General features: G+C 41.6%; 1 protein-coding gene across 8 annotated transcripts in view; it reads right to left on the bottom strand.

Annotated features, from left to right (window-relative positions):
- Positions 1-13,759, bottom strand: part of elavl2 (ELAV like neuron-specific RNA binding protein 2) — a 589,373-nt gene that overhangs the window by 513,229 nt on the left and 62,385 nt on the right. The gene's annotated exons all lie outside the window — the stretch shown is intronic.

A 13,759-nucleotide genomic window follows, 5' to 3' on the forward strand; every position in this document is an offset into this window, starting at 1 on the left:
AAAGAGACAAATGTTTGTTTGCAGTGCTTTGAATAAAGTTCCTTTTTTTTCTTACAACCTCCTGTGTCTCTGTGCAAATCTGTGACCCAAGCGTGACAAGTGGTACCAGGAGTGGTTGCACAGATGGATGCCGAGGAGTTGTTTCAAATCGCTCAGAATGTTCCACTTCGTTATGATCCAGAGGATGACCCCGCCCCTCATCACACCTTTTTTGTCTGGGGATGCTCTACTGTCCCTACGGAATGTGCCTCGCAATAAGCTCGGCGATTATAATTTCCTGAAGCAGCAAACTGTTTTACGTAAGACTGACTTTTTGGCTAAAGGTTTTGCACTTAACGACTGGAACCTAAACATGGACGGTCCTATCCGTGCACAAATTCAAGATTTGATTCATAAAGTGCATTGCTGGTTTGAGGGAGACGTGGTGTCATGAATATATTACTGGCTGGGATACCTGCAGTTCTTCGAGATGAATTTCTGCCTCATGATGTGGAATCATTATCGATTATGTCCAGACGATTGGAAGGTTCTCGGACAGCTTGGAGAAAGAGCGGTGGATTTGGTGCTGTTTCACAACCTACAAAGGAGCATCCAGAACATTCTCATCGCTTTGATAGATGGCTAGAGCAAAGACAAGCTGCAGGACCCAACAATCGAATGGGGTCAGGAAGGCCTCCGAGGAATCCGGTTGTTGAGCAGGTGCCCATATCTGGTGAGACAGAAGCAGGCCGCGGACGTCGCAGGCTATATTTCAGTGGACCTGACCGAAGAGGTTTCTGGTGTGATCAACCCGGTCACTTGGCAAGAGAATGTAGCGTGTCTCTAGCTCAATCAATGAAAATTGGATTGGCCGAGGTTTGTTGCTCAAATATTCCCTATTCTCCAGATGAAAAAAGATGGCTTGTTAATCTCGGTGAAGTTGGGGAACCGAGAGGTCTCAGCATTATTGGACTCGGGCAGTGACCTTTGTGTTGTCAGATGGGACTGTCTTGATGACAGATGCCTTAGTGACACAGACTGTAAAGATACGTTGTGTACATGGTGATGTTAAAGACTATCAGACATTGCTTCTTCCTTTAACTTATAAGAGTCGCCACTTTAAAGTTTGGTCTGCCATTTCGGACTTCTGCCCCTGGCCATTACCGATAGGCAGAAGAAATGCCCTTTTTCCTAGACTAATGGCTGAACGTCGCTCACCAGTCAGAGTCCCCTGTTGAGCTTAATGGGAGGGAAGAAGGAGAACTAGTGGCGGGTGGGGAAAATCTAGGGCCCCAATTAGTTATTGAACCCGATCTCTCCAGCGAGACTGAGGAAGACACCCCCCAATTTCCCAGAGTGGCAGGGAGGCTCTTCTACATACTCCCAGATTGCAAATGTCTCCGAGCCCAAACCAAGTGCTAGCGAGCAGGCAGATTTTGTGCGCTTGCAAAATGCTGATGGCTCATTAGAATACGCATTTAAAAAGAGGCACGCACTGCTAGTGACTCCTATTAACTAGAGCGTGATACCGGGTGCTTGAAAACTCCACACTTTCTAAATAAAGACGGATGTCTTTTCAGAGTAATTTCAGACCATTTAATGGGGGAATTTATTGAACAATTAGTTGTACCTGAAGCGCATAGGGAAATTCTTTTGCAGCTAGCCCACTCTCACATCTTGGGAGGGCACTTGGGGGCTGATAAGACCAGAGATCGCTTATCGAAACGATTTTTTTGGTTGAAGATGGGAAAAGATTTTGAATGGCTCTGTACTTCATGTCCTGACTGTCAGATCGTCTCCGCTTATACGCCTCCTCGGGCTACCCTTTGTCCTATGCCTATTTTGGAAGTCCCCTTTCAGAGGGTGGGATTAGATATTGTAGGCCCTTTGCCCAAGACTAAAAATGGGTATTAATATATGCTGGTGTTGGTTGACTATGCAACACGATATCCAGAGGTGGCTGCTTTGAAAAAGGCCAACTCCTCAGCTGTAGCCAAAGCTCTGTGTGCGATGTTTACTCATATTGGCATTACTAGGGAAATTTTGACTGACCAAGGCACACCTTTTACTTCTCAAGCGATGAAACAATTGTGTGATAGATTCACTATTAAGAAATTGAGCACCACTGTTTACCATCCACAGACTAATGGTCTGAGTGAACGGTTTAACAAGCCTTTAAAACAAATGATCAGATGAGTTGCTCATAATGATCCTACATCCTGGGACTCTGTCCACTGGCTTGAGTCCGTTCGAGCTGTTATTTGGCAGGCGCCCAAGAGGTATCCTGGATGTTGTACGGGAGGAATGGATAGGAAACAAGTCAACAGCTCTCAGGCTGAGCTTTGCAGATCGGGTAGTTTCGTTACAAGATAGAATTTCTAAACTTTCTTCTATTGCTGTGGAGCATCAACAACGCGAGCAGGAAACACAGAAGCGTCTTTACGATAGGCGCAGTAAGCTTCGCGAATTCAAACCCGGCAATCGTGTTTTAGTACTGGTTCTGTCTGACCCACACAAATTCCTAGCTAAATGGCAGGGCCCAGCCATTATCAAGGATTGTATGGGTCCGGTAAATTACAAGGTTAGAATACCAGACCGGAGCAAACCATTCCAGATTTCACACATTAATCTCGAAGAAATGGCACGACCGACAAGGGGTTTACACTTCCTTGGCTGCTGTTTCTCAGACCGATGTTGCCATTGGTAATGATTTGGCTGACCCACAGAAGACAGAACCGTTATCTTTGATCGAACGGAACACTGATGTCTTTTCAGACTTGCCAAGCAAGACTAACCTTGCAGAACATAAAATCACTACTGCACCCGATGTTCGAGTACAGATGCGGCCGTATCGGATTCCGGAAGCGCGACAAAATATTGTCCGTGAAGAAGTCAAGAAGATGCTGGCATTAGGTGTAATACGTGAAAGTAAAAGTGACTGGTCCAGCCCGGTCGTATTAGTCCCAAAGCAAGACTGTTCGGTTCGCTTCTGTATCGATTTCAGGTGCTTGAATAAGGTCTCTAAATTTGATGCTTATCCGATGCCCCGTGTTGACGACTTGTTGAAAAAAGTGGGTCAGGCGAGCTACATCTCTACGCTAGATCTCACGAAAGGTTATTGGCAGGTGCCTCTAGAGGCTGGCAGTTTTGAGAAAACAGTATTCGCGACTCCTGACGGACTTTATGAATTTACGAGACTCCTGTTTTGTCTTCATGGAGCACCTTTAACTTTTCAGCATATGATGGATCAGATCCTGCGTCCTCATTCTGAATATTCCGGGGCGTACCTTGATGATGGTGTGATTTTCAGCAATGATTGGCAAACGCATTTAGAGCGACTTCAAGCTGTTCTTGAAAGCTTGAGACAGGGTGGCCTTACTGCTAACCCAAAGAAATGTAAACTGGGTATGTGAGACTCATTACTTAGGTTATTCTATGGGCAGGGGTTTACTTCAGCCACAATTAAGGAAAGTGGAAGAGATGCTTGCTTACATGCGACCAAAAACACAAACACATACGCGCCTTTCTGGGGCTTGCTGGTTACCACAGAAGGTTCATCCCTAACTTTGCACAAAGGGCTGGTCCTCTTTCAGAACTTACAAAAGGCAGGAGGAACCACCCTATTTTATGAACAGAAATTTGTGAACGTTCCTTCTGTGATTTGAAAACTGCTTTGTCTGCTTATCCAGTTCTGCGAAATCCCGATTTCTCAAAGGACTGTCTTACAAATGGACGCAAGGGAGTTTGGTGTAGGCGCAGTCCTGTCACAGATTTTTGATGAAGAGCACCCTATCACATATTTGAGTAGGAAATTACTTCCTAGGGAACGCAATTATTCGACAATTGAGAAGGAATGCTTGGCGATTAGATGGGCTGTCGAAGCGCTTCGTTATTACTTATGAGGTCGAAATTTCACTTTGGTAACTGATCATGCTCCACTTCAATGGTTATACCGTCAGAAAGATACAAACTCTCATCTCATGAGATGGTTTCTGGGCTTACAACCTTACAGTTTTACGGTAAAGCATCGACCAGACTGAGCACGTCAACGCAGACGTTTTATCACGGCTGTATGAACCTGGCACAGAGAGTCGCACGATTCACGAGAATGTGAATAAAGCTGAGGAGGAGGGTGTAAGCTGGAGCGCTGATCGCACCCTCAGAGGACACAGACGCCCCTGGGAAAACCCCTGAAACAGCCGACAGTCTACCTTCATATTGCTCCTTACCCTTCTGACTTGCGCTATAACGCGCGATAAACCTCTCACACGGTACTCCGCTTACTGAAAAGTATTGTGCAGCGCCTCTCAGCTTTGGAATTTGTTTCTCTCTCTCTCTGACATTCTCTGCTCCTGGCGGAACTGTCATCTCTGACTTGTCATTGAGCACATTTAAACTTTTGAAAAGACAAATGTTTGTTCGCAGTGCTTTGAATAAAGTTCCTTTTTTTTTCTACAACTTCCTGCGTCTCTGTGCAAATCTGTGACCCAAGCGTGACACCCTATATAACTTCATTCTCAGTGTGTGGCTGGGTGTGCAGCGAGTGGTGACCCGGGGTCCATAGTCGCCAGGGGCACTGCTACCGCTCGTGTGCAGGACGGAGACTTGATGGAGCAGTTCGCTGCCCACCCATCACACCGCCGCAGCTACTGCTCCTGACTGCCCTGTTCATTCTCTGATGCTGCAATGTGTGACCAGGTGGTGGCTGAATGGAGGCCATTGAGGGTGAATGGGGTGGCGGGGGGGCAGCATTGTATAGTGTGCCTCGGGTGGCTGCCTGTTGAATGGGGGCAGTGGTGGGCTATTCACTACCCGCCTTTGCCGCACCCTGTTCATTCTCGGTGGGCAGACGCCGCAAGCAGCATACTGTATGCAAGTGGAGGTGACTGTGTGGTGAGCGAATGGTGAATCGCCCTTCGCGGCCACCTTTCATTCTCAATAGCAAGCCTGCTTGTATAGGGTGGTCCAGATCTAACTATGCAACTTTTAATGCAATAATGGCATAATTAGATCTGGACCACCCTGTACTGTTATGTAAATAACAGGAAGTTGTCTCTCATCAGTACACTAGACTTTCAATCAGAGCAGGAAGGCACCTCTCGTCAGCATGTACAGTGCTGTGCAGAAGAGCTCATCTTAACCTTTTGTCTTCACCCTTCAATTCTTGAAAAAATAGTAGCTATCCAACTTCACACCCATTTATCTCACAATAATCTATATGAAAAGTTCCAGTCTGGTTTTCGCCCCCTTCATAGTACAGAAACAGCACTTGTTAAAATTACTAATGACCTCCTTATGGCTGCTGATTCTGGTCTAATCACTATTCTCATCCTCCTTGATCTGAGTGCGGCCTTTGATACTATTTGTCATACCACTCTCCTTAATAGATTATCTCTGATTGGCATTACCCAAACTCCACTTGATTGGTTTAGATCCTACCTCTCAGGCCGCACTCAGTTCATACAGCTTAACCTTCACATCCCAACCCACCGCTGTTACTTCTGGTGTGCCCCAGGGCTCTGTCCTGGGGCCTCTTCTTTTTATTATTTACCTTCTTCCCCTTGGCAATATTTTTCGTAAATATAACATTAATTTTCACTGTTATGCTGATGACACCCAGCTCTACCTTGCTGGTAATCCCACCTCCTCTTTTCCACCACCCTCGCTTATTGACTGCATTGCTGAAATTAAATCCTGGTTTTCTTTGAATTTTCTTAAATTAAACAGTGACAAAACTGAGGTTCTCCTCATTGGTTCAAAATCATCATTATCCAAAACCAATAATCTTTCTCTTATTATTGATAACTCTGCGGTTTCCCCATCATCTCAGGTCAAGAGTCTGGGTGTCATCCTCGACAGTACTCTCTCTTTCCAATGTCACAGTAATAACATCACCCGGTCTGCTTACTTCCACCTACGTAATATTAATCGCATTCGCCCCTCCCTCACTCCTCATACTACTGCCATTCTTGTTCATAGTCTTGTCACATCTCGGCTGGACTACTGCAATTCACTCCTCTTTGGTCTCCCTAATAAATCTCTTCATAAGCTTCAGTTAGTCCAGAATTCTGCAGCACGTATCATTACTCAAATCCCATCTATTCATCATATTACTCTGGTCTTGCAGCAGCTTCATTGGCTCCCGATCAAGTTTCGTATTGATTTTAAGATTCTACTATTAACATTTAAGGCCAGCCATAACCTCGCCCCTCCATATCTGTCTGACCTTCATGTTGCCATTCCATCCCGTAACCTTAGATCCTCTTCCTCCACCCATCTGACTGTCCCTCCCGCCCGTCTAACCACCATGGGGAGCAGAGCTTTCAGCCGTTCTGCTCCCAAGCTCTGGAATTCATTGCCTGCGGATCTCCGAAATATCAAATCATATTCATCCTTCAAATGTAAACTTAAAACGCATCTGTTTAAAATGGCTTTTTCTTTTTCCTCCTGGTTTTAATTTCTAGATTTTCTGATGTTTTAAGTTTTTATAATTGTGTCTTTTATTTAATTAATTATTTACTTATTTATTTATTGTTTGTTCGGTGTCCTTGAGTTCCTTGAAAGGCGCCTTGTATAAATAAAATGTATTATTATTATTATTATTATTAATGTCTGCAACACAAATCTGATGCAAGTGCTGGTGATACAGTAAAGAGAAAGAAAAACTATCACCATGGAAAATAAAGCAGAAATAAGTTCAGAGGTGAAACTCCATCATTCATTGGCAGAGTACTTGGTTACAGTCATCAATAGCATTTATTAAAATAATGTACTTGTCCCAACATACAAATTCAACTTAAAAACAAGCCTACAGTCCCTATCTCGTACGTAACCCAGGGACTGCCTATACTCCCTAACTAATGAATTTAGGGCAGCAGCACTCCAATAGCATCACCTCCGCAATGTAAATTACTGAAAATTATTCTGAACCACACTGCAGAGCCATTCCTGTGAAAGAATGTGCACTTTGATAGTCCCTGCTGATATTTAAAGTTTACTTAATGCAGGTAAAATATTCACCTATTCACAGGAAACTGAGCTCACCCTTACTTTAAAAACTCAATGTCCCCGTCACTTTCTTTAAGTTCCTAATACAGCCTTCAAAATGTACCTCTTTACACACTATAAGCAGACATCTTGCAGATGCACACACATACAAGGCATAAAAAGGTAAACATCTTGTATCAAGCCGCATATTTAGCATTATCTGCTGCTTAGCAGCTTCTTCAGATTCACCTTATATTCACAAGACAAAGCTGCAGAGAGGATTTTTTTTATGGACATGATCGCCAGAAAGCAAAAGGATTTTATTAACTTATCAGTTAATGCATACACATCACAAGTTTAAGAAACCTAGGATTAACTTAGGTTTACGCTTCAGTGATCCAGACCAGCACTGAATGATCCACTAACAAATTGCAGGAATTGTATTAGCTGCGGTTTCCACCCCCCTCAAAGCTATAGCTCATTGGAACGCTTATAAAATTTTATAACTTTGCATAACTAAGTCCTCATGCATAAGTCAAACCATCTCACAAATGTGATTTTTTTTTTAGTTAAAAACAGTGACATGGAATCACAAGCCAATATTTTATGGAATGAAAACTTGAGTACTGTGAGTAAAATATACAACATGCATCAAATAAAAAGTAGCACATTTAAAATTGGTAAAGGGAAAAAGGAGATACAAAAATTTATCTGCATTTTATCATGAAGGCATTTGTTGCTTGTTGCAAAAAAAAAAAAAAAATGGTGTGGAGTGAGCATATGGTTACCCCATCTGACAGTTTCCACAAGACAAACCCAGAAACATTCATACTGAAAAATGGTTTACCATCTCATCTACAGACTTTGAAGAGGACCTCCCTCCATCAATCATAACCCAAAACACCCTTCAAAATTTAGATTTAATCATGTCCGACTTTCAAGAAGGCTATACCGAATCCTGCAATCACTGACGATGCTGATAAGAAGCCAAGAAAACATTTGTTCCTCTTCAGATAAAGCAGGCCAGGAATAACCACTATTCAACAAAATAAGCACCTGCCTGTGATAGTCCGATTCTAACTTCGGCTGCAATGGATTATACAAAGGTTTCCTTATTAATCTCTCTCTAAAAATTACTAACTTCCATTTTTATAGAAAGGATTTTCTACAAAATCAGTCATGCAAGAAGTATGAAAGCATCTTTCCTAGGTTTATCGTAGGGCTTGGTTTGAAAACCTCTGCTGAGGCAGTATTTAGTCAACGGAGATCTAAATTTTCATTGCTCTGTCTTAAAATTCCATATGTTCATAAAGAGGTTTTAAAAGCAATATTAAAATCTAGTTAGGCTTGCTTGTTTATTGGGAAATCAAAGGAAGTGGTAAGAACAACTCTCTGAATATCTACTGTGTTTCTTTTTAACCATATAGTACATACAGCACATTTCCCCCCCCCCCCCCCAGACTGTCATTTTAATGGTATACACAATTTTTATTTCTTCTCTTATTTTTAAACCTGCACAACAAAGACAGTGAATATAAATTAAATTGGAAATGTTCTGCACAAAGTTAGTAATTCCCATAAACTAAATTTTTAAATGTGCAACTCTCCCATTAAAAAAAATTCAGAAAAAAATTGCAATTAGCTTAGAGCCGAGTGATTTGTGGATAATATCTGACTGCCTTTAAATCTGAAAACAATCATTAAAGCAAAAATCAGTGACGCATACAAATAGAATGCAAACAATGCTCAAAAGTGTGGGGTAAAAAACGACTGTAGAAGGCTGCCACCTCCCCAACTCTGACAAGGACAATTCAGCAGAAAAATGTGGATCTTTTACGACGACTTTCTCTAGGATTCCACAATTTTGTTTTTGATTCTCTCATGCTTTTCCAGAAATATTGCTTGGTTTTGGCAACAGTTCATGGTAAATCACAAAGCAGATGTTTAGTGACAAGATAGTTTCATTCCCAAATAGTTTACTCCAATTCAAAAAAGCCAAGGCACACAAGTGCCAAATCAGTCTGTACTACTGTAAAACCTAAGCTAAAAATGTGCTAAATCTAAATATTTTAAAATTTCTTAAATCTGGCTTCACACATTATACACGTCTTAATGTAGGAAGGATGGTCCTTGGGTGTGTGGGAGCTTAACATTTGAATTTGATGATTGCATATAGCACGGAACTGGCCTCTCTGTACTATTCTTTCCTCTGCATGTCTTGGAGTACAAAAGAAACACCACCATGCAGCAACATGTGGAGACTGGACAAGATAGGGGTATGGAACAGGGAGAAACTAACAGCAACCGCATGAAGGTATGTAAATGAATATAATGTTGCATTAGTGCAACAATGTTTGCAAAGATGTACAATACAAGTCAAAATGAATTATTCCAAATGTCATATGTACCAAAGTCTCTTGTCAGTGCGGCTTTGACATCATGGGCCAGAAGGTGCATACTAATTCAGCGTGAGCAGGAACATTCAAGAATAAACTGAATAAAAAAAATTCACATCCACCATCATTGTCAGTCATGCACACCACTCACATCCACGTCCAAAGTTCCCCCAGTTCCAGTCTCGTTCATGCACAAGATCTGACAGTTATCAAAGAGAGGTGATTTGTTATATCACGTCAATCTAACAATGGCGTCAGGTGTTGGTGCGGGGGGTGGGGTTGTTTCAGGGGACGCTTGTGGGAGCGTCAATATGAGAGAATAAAACTGAGAAAACACACGCACTATAAATTTACACTGGTTGTTAGACACAAATCAAAACGTATGTTTGTTGTAGTATAATATTAACAATAAGAGCAGCTCACTACTCAAAATGGCAAATTTGGGAAGTAGCTGATATCTAAACCACAACCTCTCGATTGGGAATCGGCAGTTCTTCGCATTGCACCACACAAGCTGTCGTATCAGCAGCATACCATAACCTACTTTCTTTTTTTCCTTCAGTTATATTCTTGATTAAAAGTGCGCTTGTTTTGTTATACTTCTACCTTTTGTGAAAGTGTTTGATATTTGGATTTAAGGCTTCACACATTACACTTCATGTCTACATTTTTTCAATTACTAAACACATGAAAAACTTTTTGTTTTAACGATGTGTTTACATAGATTGTTGTGTGTATTTCAAATGATGATATATTTTTAACCATATAAAGCTCCAGGTACTTCACTCCAAGATAAACACTGAGCACTGAGAAACTTCTTTGATAACTGAACTGTGATGGTGGGTACCAGGCTGCTTGTGCTTATCAAAACTTTTACAAGACAAAAAGACGCTGACGGAGAGATGCGAACGGATTTAAGGTGGGCAGGGTTTGAGTTTTTTCCAATTCTAGTGTTAAAAGATCCAAAGTTATGACTAGGAAAGTAAGGGGACAAGCATTTCAAAATACAGGAAGGAGCAAAATTTAAAGCTTTATATATCATTAATAGTATTTTAAAATCCGTTTTAAAAAAGAACACAGGTAACTAATGTAGAGATGTGCTCAGATTTTTTTTCCTGGACAAGATTCTTGCTTCTGTATTCTGAACGGTGACTGATGGCCTTTCTTTAGACAGTCCTGTTAGGAGATGGGGTTGTCAAAAGTATCGAAACACAAGTATCGATTTTGAAATTACTTATATACTTTTTTAGCACAGTTAGAGCTGACAGAGACGCAAGTACCTGTGGAAAGCAGAAAGGAGGAGGACTTGCACTCTGTCAATACAAGATGGTGCAACTCTGGGCATGTTAACGTTAAAATCTCCACTTGCTGCAGGGACATCGAACTGTTGGCCGTAAGTCTGCGGCCCTACTACTTGCCCAGAGAATTTGGACATGTCATTGTTATTGTATACATCCATCCTCGGGTGGATGTGGAGATAGCGGGTGACATCATCCATTCCGATGTGGCTAAATTACAAACACCCCGAGGCACTTGTGCTAATCGCTGGAGACTTCAACCATGTAATGCTGGACAAAACATTACCTACCTGTATGTGGATTGTAACACCCGGGGAAATAGGACTATTGACCTACTGTATACAGCGCCACCCCACTGTCTGCGCTTGGGAAAGCAGATCATAACCTGGTTCTGCTTCAGCCTCACTACAAACCAAGAGTGAGGGAGCTACCTACAACCACACGCTCATTCAGGAAGTGGTCCCCTGAGGCAGAGCAGGCTCTGAAAGACTGCTTTGGAACTACAGACTGGGATATCCTGCAGGGATCATATAGTGAAAACATTGAGGTTGTTGACTGCGCTACTGACTACATCAACTTCTGTATGGACATTGTAGTTCCAATATGAATAGTACGCTGCTATGCTAACAAGCAGCCATGGATTACAAGTGACATCAAGGGCCTTTTGAACCAGAAGAAAAGGGCCTTTTAAAGGCAGTGCTCAGCATGAGCTCAAGCGCGTGCAGAAGGAACTCCAAGTCCAGCTCAGGGCGGTGAAAGAGCAGTACAGGAGAAAGCTGGAGCAGAAGTTGCAGAATAACAGCATGAAGAAAGTGTGTGATGGGATGATGATCATCACTGGCTGTAGCTCGAAGCAGGGTGCCACCATCGAGAGATGTGGAGAGAGCAAACCAGATGAACAACAACTTCTTTAACAGGTTTGACCACCCTAACCCACTCACCTCGGAGTACTGCATCCTCCACCCATCCTTCTGCTGATACCAGCATAGGAGAGAACTGGTGGTTCACTGTCAAAATGCAGATCAGATAAAATGGGATTATCAGAGAAGGACTGGAACAGAAAATTTATCTATATGCTGATGATATGGTACTGTATATATCAGACCCACAAAATTCTGTGCTTCACTCACTCAATATGGAACCAATGTAGAAAGCATTTTAAGATGGAGAAGCTTTTATCTGTGGCACCTCTGGAAGAGAACCACCTTTTTCAACCCTCACAAACATCTGGAAAAGATTTGGGATTAAATTGCTCAGACATCTTTATGTAGACAACATCTTTGCATCCTACGAACAATTACATTCCAAATTTAACTTTCCAGCTACACAGTTCTTTCACTATCTTCAAATTAGTAACTTTGTTAAACAGAACCTGCCCTATTTTCCTCATCTTGCACCCTCGTCCACGCTGGAAAAAATACTGCTCAATTTCAGGGACTTAGACACCATCTCTGCAATATATAAAACTTGACAGTCCCTCCCTTTCAAAGATCCAAGCGGACAATGGGAAAAAGATATCTTCATATATCAGAAAAGGAGTGGAAAACAGCAATGCAGAGACTTCACTTGAGTGCCATATGCGCAAAGCATACAATTATACAACTCAAAATTATATAATCGATCACATCTGTCTCGCCTAAAACTGTCAAATGTTTCCAGGGCAAGATCCAACCTGCAAATGCTGCAATCAAGTCCCAGCCTCACTGGGTCACATGTTCTGGGCCTGCACCAAATTAATATCACTTTGGACCAAAATGTTTAAGTGCCTTTCAGACAGCCTTGGTGTCACAATCCCTCCTAACCCATTAACAGCTGCATTTGGTGTTCTTCCAGATGGTTTTAAAGTGGAGAAGGACAAAAACGGATTGCATTCACTACACTTTTGGCACGCAGACTTATTTTGCTGAATCTCTCCCTGGGGTGGGGGTCGACCTGTTTTCTTTTTTTTTTTCGATCCTATTTGTAAAAAAAAAATTGATTGTATAAAATTACAATAAAATTATAAATAAAATTAAAAAAACTTCACAAAGAGGTATAAAAACCATACTATATTACAAGGACTGTATTGCTCAAACCAAATCTAACTATTATACTCACAGAATTTCTTCCAATAAAGGTAACACCAAGTCGCTGTTTTCACTGCTTAATAGTATCGCACAACCCCCAGATTCTCTACCTTCTTGCCTTTATTCAACTGCTTTAATTCAGTTATGTCCTTCCTTAATGAAAAAAATCCAGAAAATACCAGTATCTCGTTACGGATTCCTCCAGTACTTCATTTGAATTTCATCCACCTACTCAGTCATTTTCCTCCTTCCAGCATCCTACTTTCTCAGAAATCTCAGATCTTGTCCGAAATCTAAGCCATCCACTTGTCAGTTGGACCCTCTTCCCCACAATTCTGGTTAAATCCTGCCTCCCTTCTCTGGTCCCCCTTATTTCTGCTATAATTCACTCCTCTCACCACTTGAACTGTCCCTTCATCTTTCAAAACTCCTGCAATAACCCCAATGCTGAAAAAACCTGGTGCCAATCCTACTAATTTCAGTAATTTTCATCCCATTTCTAACCTACCACATCATCTCCAGAATTCTCGAAAAAATAGCTATTCAATTTCAGAACTTTGGTACTGAATTAGTACTGAAATATTGGTTCTTGACATCCAGTAACTGCCATACTGCAGCAAAAACATCAATGCTATGCAATAAACATTGGTCTAAGAATGGCTCTAAAACTACTGCCATCAATTATATTGCTACTAACTTTTTTATGCAAGACAAAAAAGATTTACAGAAATAAATGGTAACTTTATTAATGAACAAAAATAGAAAAAGGTGCTTACACACTTCCAATTCCATCAATTATTGCCAAACACTTAATAAGCAGTACATTGCTGTATGACTGGTAGTAGATGCGAATTTCACAACTTACACTAAAACAGGTAGGGCTGTACAATTAACAAACCTCAATTACGGTTACTGCTGCCACAATATACTAATTGCAAAAAGTCGCAATTACTGCATTCCGCTCAGTACTCCCAAACCATTGGGAATCAAGGTTTCCCAGTTACACTGCTCTATTCAAGAAACGAATGTTGCA

This window comes from Erpetoichthys calabaricus, chromosome 7 (genome assembly GCF_900747795.2).
Source record: "Erpetoichthys calabaricus chromosome 7, fErpCal1.3, whole genome shotgun sequence".
Taxonomy (NCBI): domain Eukaryota; kingdom Metazoa; phylum Chordata; class Cladistia; order Polypteriformes; family Polypteridae; genus Erpetoichthys; species Erpetoichthys calabaricus.